The following is an 8532-nucleotide window of genomic DNA, read 5'->3' on the forward strand; positions in this document are numbered from 1 at the left end:
CAAGTACATAGATCCCTCAAGGTTGCCACCCAAGTGGATAGGGTTGATAAAAAAGCATATGGTGTTTTGGCTTTCATTAACAGGGTGACCGAGTTTAAGAGCCGTGAGGTTTTGCTGCAGCTCTACAAGTCCCTGGTGAGACCACATTAGAATATTGTTCTGGTTGCCCTACTATAGGAAAGGTACAGAGGCTTTGGAGAGGGTGCAAAGGTTTACCAGGATGCTGCCTGGACTGGAGTGCTTGCCTTATGAAGAGAGGTTGAATAAGCTTGGAGGAAGAGAGGAGTCCTGATCGATGAGAAGAATAGATAGAGTCAATAGCCAGAGATATTTCCCCAGGGACGTGAAGTCATAGTTCCATTGACTGGGACGTGAAGTCATAGTTTGAAGATATTAGGAGGAAGGTATAGAGGAGACGTCAGAGGTAGGTTCTTTACACAGAGAGTTGTGAATGCATGGAATGCGTTGCCAGCGGTGGTGGCGGAAGCAGAGTCATTAGGGACATTTAAGCGACTGCTGGACATGCAGGAGCTTGGAAATGTGGATTGGACTCAGCTATTTGAACAAAGAACAAAGAACAGAGAAAATTTACAGTGAAGGAACAGGCCCTTCGGCCCTCCAAGCCTGAGCCAATCCAAATGTACTGTCTAAACCTGTCGGTCAACGTGATCCAGACTAGTCAAACTTTTACCTCTAATCTCAACATTTATCACCTCCCTCTCTGCAGTGAACACTGATGCAAAGTAATCATTCAGAATCTCACCCCCATTCTCTCAGGTTCAACAGACAGGGAAGGGAAGTCCATATTTGAGACGTGGGAGGCTTTCAAAGATAGGTTAACGGCAGGACAGGATAGGCATGGCCTGTTGAAGGCAAAGGATAGGAAGGGCAAGATTCGTGAACCGTGGATGACAGGAGAAATTGTACAACTAGCCAAGAGGAAAAGGGAAGCGTACATAAGTAACAGGCAGCTAAGAACAGAACGGGCCCTAGAAGAATATCGGAAGAGGACGACAAGTCTTAAGTGAGGAATCAAGCGGGCTAAAAGGGGTCAGGAAATAACTTTAGCGAGCAGAGTTAAGTAGAATCCCAAAGTATTCTATCCACCCTGACTATACCCTTCATGATTTTGTAAACCGCAATCAAGTCCCCCCTCAATCTCCTTTTTTCAAATGAAAATAAACCTAACCTACTCAACCTCTCTTCAAATCTAGCACCTTCCATACCAGGCAATATCCTTGTAAAGGAGAAAGTTCTGTTCTTAGCTGCCTGTTCCTTATGTACGCTTCCCTTTTCCTCTTGGCTAGTCGTACAATTTCTCCTGTCATCCACGGTTCACGAATCTTGCCCTTCCTATCCTTTGCCTTCAACAGGCCATGCCTATCCTGTCCTGACGTTTCGGGCATAAGCCCTTCTTCAGGAGGGCCGAAACGTCGTTTCTCCTGTTCCCTGGATGCTGCCTGACCTGCTGTGCTTTTCCAGCAACACATTTTCAGCTCTGATCTCCAGCATCCGCAGACCTCACTTTCTCCTTTACAAGGATATTGCCTGGTATGGAAGGTGCTAGATTTGAAGAGAGGTTGAGTAGGTTAGGTTTATTTTCATTTGAAAAAAGGAGATTGAGGGGGGACTTGATTGCGGTTTACAAAATCATGAAGGGTATAGTCAGGGAAGCAAGCGGATAACTTGAGAAAGGATTGGCCCATTAAAGGATAGCGAAGGAAGGCTGTGTGTTGAACTTGAGAGAATGGGTGAGATGCTGAATGATTACTTTGCATCAGTGTTCACTGAGGAGAGGGACATGATGAATGTTGAGATTAGAGATAGAAGTTTGATTAGTCTGGATCACATTGACATAGGTAGGGAAGGTGTGTTGGGTAGGCTAAAAGTTATTAAGGTGGACAAATCCCGAGGATCGGATGGGATCTATCCCAGGTTGCTGAGGGAGGCGAGAGAGGAAATAGCTGGGGCCCTGACAGATATCTTTGTGGCATCCTTAAAGACAGGTGAGGTGCCAGAGGACTGGAGTGTTGCTCATGTTGTCCCCCTGTACAAGAAGGGTAGTAGGGATATTCTGGGTAACTACAGACCAGTGAGCCTGATATCAGTGGTGGGAAAGTTGCTGGAGAAGATACTGAGGGATAGGATCTATTTATATTTGGAAAAGAATGGGATTATCAGTGATAGGCAACATGGTTTTGTGCGGGGGAGATCGTGCCTTCCAACTTAATAGAGTTCTTTGAGGAAATCACCAAGTTGATAGATGAAGGAAGGGCTGTTGATGTCATATACATGGACTTTAGCAAGGTGTTTGATAAGGTTCCCCATGGTAGACGAATGGAGAAAGTGAAATCACATGGTGTGCAGGGTGTTCTAGCCTCGGTGGATAAAGAACTGGTTGAGCAACAGGAGACAGAGAGTAGTAGTTGAAGGGAGTTTCTCGAAATGGAGAAAGGTGACCAGTGGTGTTCCACAGGGGTCAGTGTTGGGGCCACTATTGTATGTGATATACATAAATGATCTGGAAGAGGACACTGTTGGTATGATCAGCAAGTTTGCAGATGACACGAAGATTGTTGGAGTAGCAGAAAGCAGCAGAGACTGTCAGAGAATACAGGAGGATATAGATAGACTGGAGAGTTGGGCGGAAAAATGGCAGATGGCTTTCAATCCAGACAAATGTGAGGTGATGCATTTAGGCAAGACTAATTTGAGAGTGAATTATACAATGAATGGAAGAGCCTTGGGAAAAGTTGATGGGCAGAGATATCTGGGAGTGCAGGTCCATTGTACCCTGAAGGTAGCTGCACAGGTGGATAGAGTGGTCAAGAAGGCATATAGTATGTTTGCCTTCATTGGACGGGGTGTTGAGTACCAGAGCTGGCAAGTCATGTTAAAATTGTACAGGACTTTGGTTCGGCCGCATTTAGAATACTGTGTACAGTTCTGGTCGCCACATTACCAAAAGGATGTGGACGCTTTGGAGAGGGTGCAGAGAAGGCTTTACAAGGATGATGCTGAAAATGTGTTGCTGGAAAAGCGCAGCAGGTCAGGCAGCATCCAGGGAACAGGAGAATCGACGTTTCGGCATAAGCCCTTCTTCAGGAGGGCTGAAACGTCGATTCTCCTGTTCCCTGGATGCTGCCTGACCTGCTGTGCTTTTCCAGCAACACATTTTCAGCTCTGATCTCCAGCATCTGCAGACCTCACTTTCTTCTTTACAAGGATATTACCTGGTATGGAAGGTGCTAGATTTGAAGAGAGGTTGAGTAGGTTAGATTTATTTTCATTTGAAAAAAGGAGATTGAGGGGGGACTTGATTGCGGTTTACAAAATCATGAAGGGTATAGTCAGGGTGGATAGAAGTAAACTTTTTCCCAGGGTGAAGGATTCAATAACGAGGGGCCACGCTTTCAAGGTGAGAGGTGGAACGTTTAAGGGGGATACACGCAGCAAGTGCTTCACACAGAGGGTGGTGGGCATTTGGAACACGTTGCCAGCAGAGGTGGTAGAGGCAGGCACGGTAGATTCATTTAAGATGCGTCTGGATAAATGCAGGAGTAGGTGGGGAGCAGAGGGATACAGATGCTTAGGAATTGACCAACAGGTTTAGACAGTACATTTGCATCAGCTCAGGCTTGGAGGGCCGAAGGGCCTGTTCCTGGGCTGTAAATTTTCTTTGTTCTTTGTTCTTTGTTATGCACATGGATATCAGTGTTTTGAGGGGTGCATAGGTTAAATTACTACATTTTGCATTAGGATTAAATCTCGGCACAACATCATGGGCTAAAGGGCCTGTTCTGTGCTGTACTTTTCTATGCTCTGTGTTCTATGTCGACCAGATATCCCAACCCAATCTAGTCCCACCTGCCAGCACATAGCCCATATCCCTCCAAACCCTTCCTATTCATATACCCTCTTAAATGTTGCAATTATACCAGCATCCACCACTTCCTCTGGCAGCTCATTCATACAGGTACCCCATCTGTGTGAAAATGTTGCCCCTTAGGTCTCTTTTATATCTTTCCCCTCTCACCCTAAACCTATGCCCTCTAGTTCTGGATTCCCTGGCCCCAGGGAAAAGACTTTGCCTATTTACTCTATCCATGCCCCTCATAATTCTGTAAACCTCTATAAGGTCACCCCTCAGCCTCCGACGCTCCACGGAAAACAGCCTTAGCCTGTTCAGCCTCTCCCTATAGCTCAGATCCTTCAACCTTGGCAACATCCTTGTAAATCTTTTCTGACCCCTTTCACGTTTCACAACATCTTTCCGATAGGAAGGAGACCAGAATTGCATGCAATATTCCAACAGTGGCCTAACCAATGTCCTGTACAGCAACATGACCTCCCAACCCCTGTACTCAATACTCTGACCAATAAAGGAAAGCATACCAAACGCCTTCTTCACTATCCTATCTACCTGCACTCCAAGGTCTCTTTGTTCAGCAATACTCCCTAGGAACTTACCATTAAGTGTATAAATCCTGCTAAGATTTGCTTTCCCAAAATGCAGCACCTCGCATTTATCTGAATTAAACTCCATCTGCCACTTCCTCTTAAAGTTCCCGGAATTGATTCTGTAACGTATATGAACTTCACTTTATCTCATCTGATTTATTTATCCACAGCATATTTCATATCAACTGTTGGTGCATTTCATGTTGATATCATTTAGAGAGATTCATTAAGATGCCCTCAATTAATATTCTTTACCTTTGTTCAAAATCCAACAGGCCAACTTGGTAGCATTCAGTATCTTATGTAACATCACTGATCTCTCATAGGGAGCCATTCTGTACTCCAGCTCTCCAATAAACAACAGCCACAGCATTCAAGAAAGTGCTGCTTAGTGGCAGCTCAATATGGCTCCTGGAATGGGTCGGAATACTGACTGAGGATTTCTCAAAGGAAGAAAATAATTTGTTAGGTTTTTGTTCGACAACATTTTCGGATTCACAGCTAGAACTGGTGAGAGGCTGCAGAGAGGATCAGTGCTGGGTTTTCAGTTATTTACAATTGATATTGATGATTTGTACAAGGGACCGAGTGTAATGTCCAAATGTGCTGGCTGTATAAGGGCAGGTAGGAAAGGAAGGTGTGAAGAAAATGAAAAGAGGCTGTAAAGAGGTGTCAGGCAGAATATAATGACAGAGGGAAATCTCCCTTTGGATATTAAAAATAAAGTAGCAGTGTAGCTTCTAAAATCTGAGGAACTAGAATCCCTACAGAGCAGAAATGGCCCATCAAGTCTGCACCAGTTCTCTGAAGAACATCCCACCCAGAACCATATTTAGCATGGCCAATCCACTGAACCTACACATCTATGGGTGGAAACCAGAGCAGCCAGAGGAAGCGCAGACAGACACAGGAAGAATGTGCAAACTCCACACAGTCACCTGTGGCTAGGTCTCTGGTGCTGTGAGGCAACAGTGCTCGCCACTGAGCCACCATGCCACCCCGAGTAAATGCTTGAATTCACAGAATCATTAACTTATTACAATGGAGGCCATTCAATCCAACATATCCATGCCATCTCTCCAAAAGAGCAGTTCAGTTCATGCCAATTCCCAATCTCTCCTCAGAACTTTGCATTTTCTTAATTTTCAGGAAACAGTTGAATTGCATTTTCAAAGCTTCAACTGAAATTGTCTCACACTCGCAGGCAACACATTCCTAGTCAGGTCATAACCACTTACTGCATGAAAACAGTTTTCTCATTGTTATGCAAGTTTCATATTTCAGAATGTTTGAAGGATGGCGGATACAATGTTTTTTAAGAGACCAGTAAAAGGACAGCAGAAATGGCAAGGTTTCTCTTCAAAATAATGTCTTTTCCAAGTTGTTACAGATGTTGGTTTCTTGAACTCACCAGGTAAAACACTTGGCCATTTTTACATTGGCTTTATTGCTGAGCTGCCTGAGCATCGTTTTACCAGCTTAACGATGGTTTTGGTTTTCAGTTGGAGTAGATTGGTTGATGTTTCAGAAGCACCTATGTATTGCATCCAGTGTGAATCCTATTTGCTTTCTTGTACAACAACACAGGGAGGTGATGGCCCAGGGTTACATGATGACCAGAGCATTAGATAGGGTGGACAGTGAGAGCCTTTTTCCTCAGATGGTGATGGCTATCACGAGAGGCCATAGCTTTAAATTAAGGGGTGATAGATATAGGACAGATGTAAGAGGTAGTTTCTTTAATCAGATTGTAGTAAGGGTGTGGAACGGTCTGCCTGCCACAGTAGCAGACTTACCAACTTTAAGGGCATTTAAATGGTCATTGGATAGGCATATGGATGAAAATGGAATAGTGTAGGTTAGATGGACTTCAAGTTGGTGTCATAGGTCAGTGCATCATCGAGGGCTGAAGGGACTGCATTGCACTGTAATGATCTATGTTCTATATTCTAGGGTTCTTATTGTTAATTCAGACGCCCCAGATAATGTTCTGGGGGCAGAAGTTTGAATCCTGCCATGGCAAATGGTGGAATTTGAATTCAATAAATATCTGGATGATGAAGCCATTGTTGATTGTCAGGAAAAACTGATTTGGTTCACTAATGTCCTTCAGGGAAGGAAACTGTCATCCTCACCTAGTCAAGCCTCCACTTGACTCCTTCCTGAGCAAGCTGTATCAGCCAAGAGCCCAGAGACATCTGCCCAATATTGATTATCCCTGATATGCACATGCCAGACCAACAGCCAGATGAACATTGACACCTTAACTAATTTTTCCTTTCAAGAACAATTCTTCTTGGCCAAAAATCTTTCTAATTCCCTCCCAAAGTGAATATTTACAGACAAATATCCATTTTCTTCCTTTTAACCTGTGTATGTATAGAGTCATAGAGATGTGCAGCACAGAAACAGACCCTTTAGTCCAACACATCCATGCCAACCAGATGTTCTAAATTAATCTAGTCCCATTAGCCATCACTTGGCTGATATCCCTCTGAACACTTGTTATTCGTGTACCCATCCAGATGCCTTTTAAATGTTGCAATTGTACCAGTCTCCATCACTTCCTCTGGCAGCTCATTCCATACACATACCACCCCTGTGTGAAAAAGTTGCCCCTTAGGCCCCTTTGAAATCTTTCCCCTCTCACCCTAAACCTGTGATCACCAGTTCTGGACTCCCTTACCTCAGGGAAATGAGTGGGAGCAAGTGAGTGAACCAATGAGTGAATGAATGAGTCAATGTGGATGTGTGTGAGAGATCGTGTGAGTGTGAGTAAATGTGTGTCCATGTGAGAGAGAGACAGAGAGAGAGAGAGAGTGCCAGTGAGTGAATGACAGTGTGAGTGTGCGCACGTGTGTGAAAGACAGTGTGCCAGTAAGTGTGTGCATCTGTATGAGAGAGAGAGATAGAAGTAGTGAGTGAATAAGTGAGTAAATGAGGGAGAGAGGCAGTGAGTGTATGTGATAGTGTGTCTCCATCAGAGAAGGAGTGAGTGAGTGATTTTTTTATCATTCACTCATGGGACGTGGGATGGTCAGCATTTATTGCTGTCCCTAGTTGCCCACCACCTCCTTGAACCATAATGTGGAGGAGCCAGTTTTGGACTGGGGTGGACAAAGTTCAAAATCATACAACACCAGGTTATAGCCCAGCAGGTTTATTTGGAAGCACTAGCTTTCAGAGCACTGCCCCTTCATCAGGTAGCTGTGGAGCAGGATCATAAGACACAGAATTTAAACCACTGCAGTCCATATGCTGTAGGTAGACCCACAATGCCCTTAAGGAGGAAATTCCAGGATTTTGACCCAACGACAATGAAGGAATGGCAATATATCTCCATGTCAGGATGGTGAGCAGTTTGGAGGGAAACGTGCAGGTGATGATGTTTCAATGTTTCTGCTATCCTTGTCCTTCTAGATGGAAGTGATCCTGGATTTCAAAGGTGCTGTCTGAGGATCTTTCGTGAATTTCTGCAGTGCATCTTGTAGATAGTACAGACTGCTGCTACTGAGCGTCGGTGGTGGAGGGAGTGGATGTTTGTGGAAGTGATGCCAATCAAGTAGGCTGTTTTGTCCAGGATGGTGTAAAGTTTCTGGAGTGTTGCTGGGACCAACTCATCCAGGCAAGTGGGGAGTATTCCATCACACTCCAGACTTGTGCCTTATAGATTGTCTCAGCATGCTCCTGCCCCACTGAACTCATCTCTACCTACCTCGACACTGTTGCATCCCCCCTAGTCCAGGAACTCCCCACATATGTTCGAGACACCACCTACGCCCTCCACCTCCTCCAAGACTTCCGTTTCCCCGGCCCCCAACGCCTCATCTTCACCATGGATATCCAATCCCTCTATACCTCCATCTGCCATGACCAGGGCCTCCAAGCCCTCCGTTTTTTACTCTCCAGACGTTCCCAACAGTACCCCTCCACCGACACTCTCATTCGTTTGGCCGAACTGGTCCTCACCCTTAACAATTTCTCCTTTGAATCCTCCCACTTCCTCCAGACCAAAGGGGTAGCCATGGGCACACGTATGAGCCCCAGCTATGCCTGTCTCTTTGTTGGATA

The sequence above is a fragment of the Chiloscyllium plagiosum genome, chromosome 11, assembly GCF_004010195.1.
Source record: "Chiloscyllium plagiosum isolate BGI_BamShark_2017 chromosome 11, ASM401019v2, whole genome shotgun sequence".
Classification (NCBI taxonomy): Eukaryota; Metazoa; Chordata; class Chondrichthyes; order Orectolobiformes; family Hemiscylliidae; genus Chiloscyllium; species Chiloscyllium plagiosum.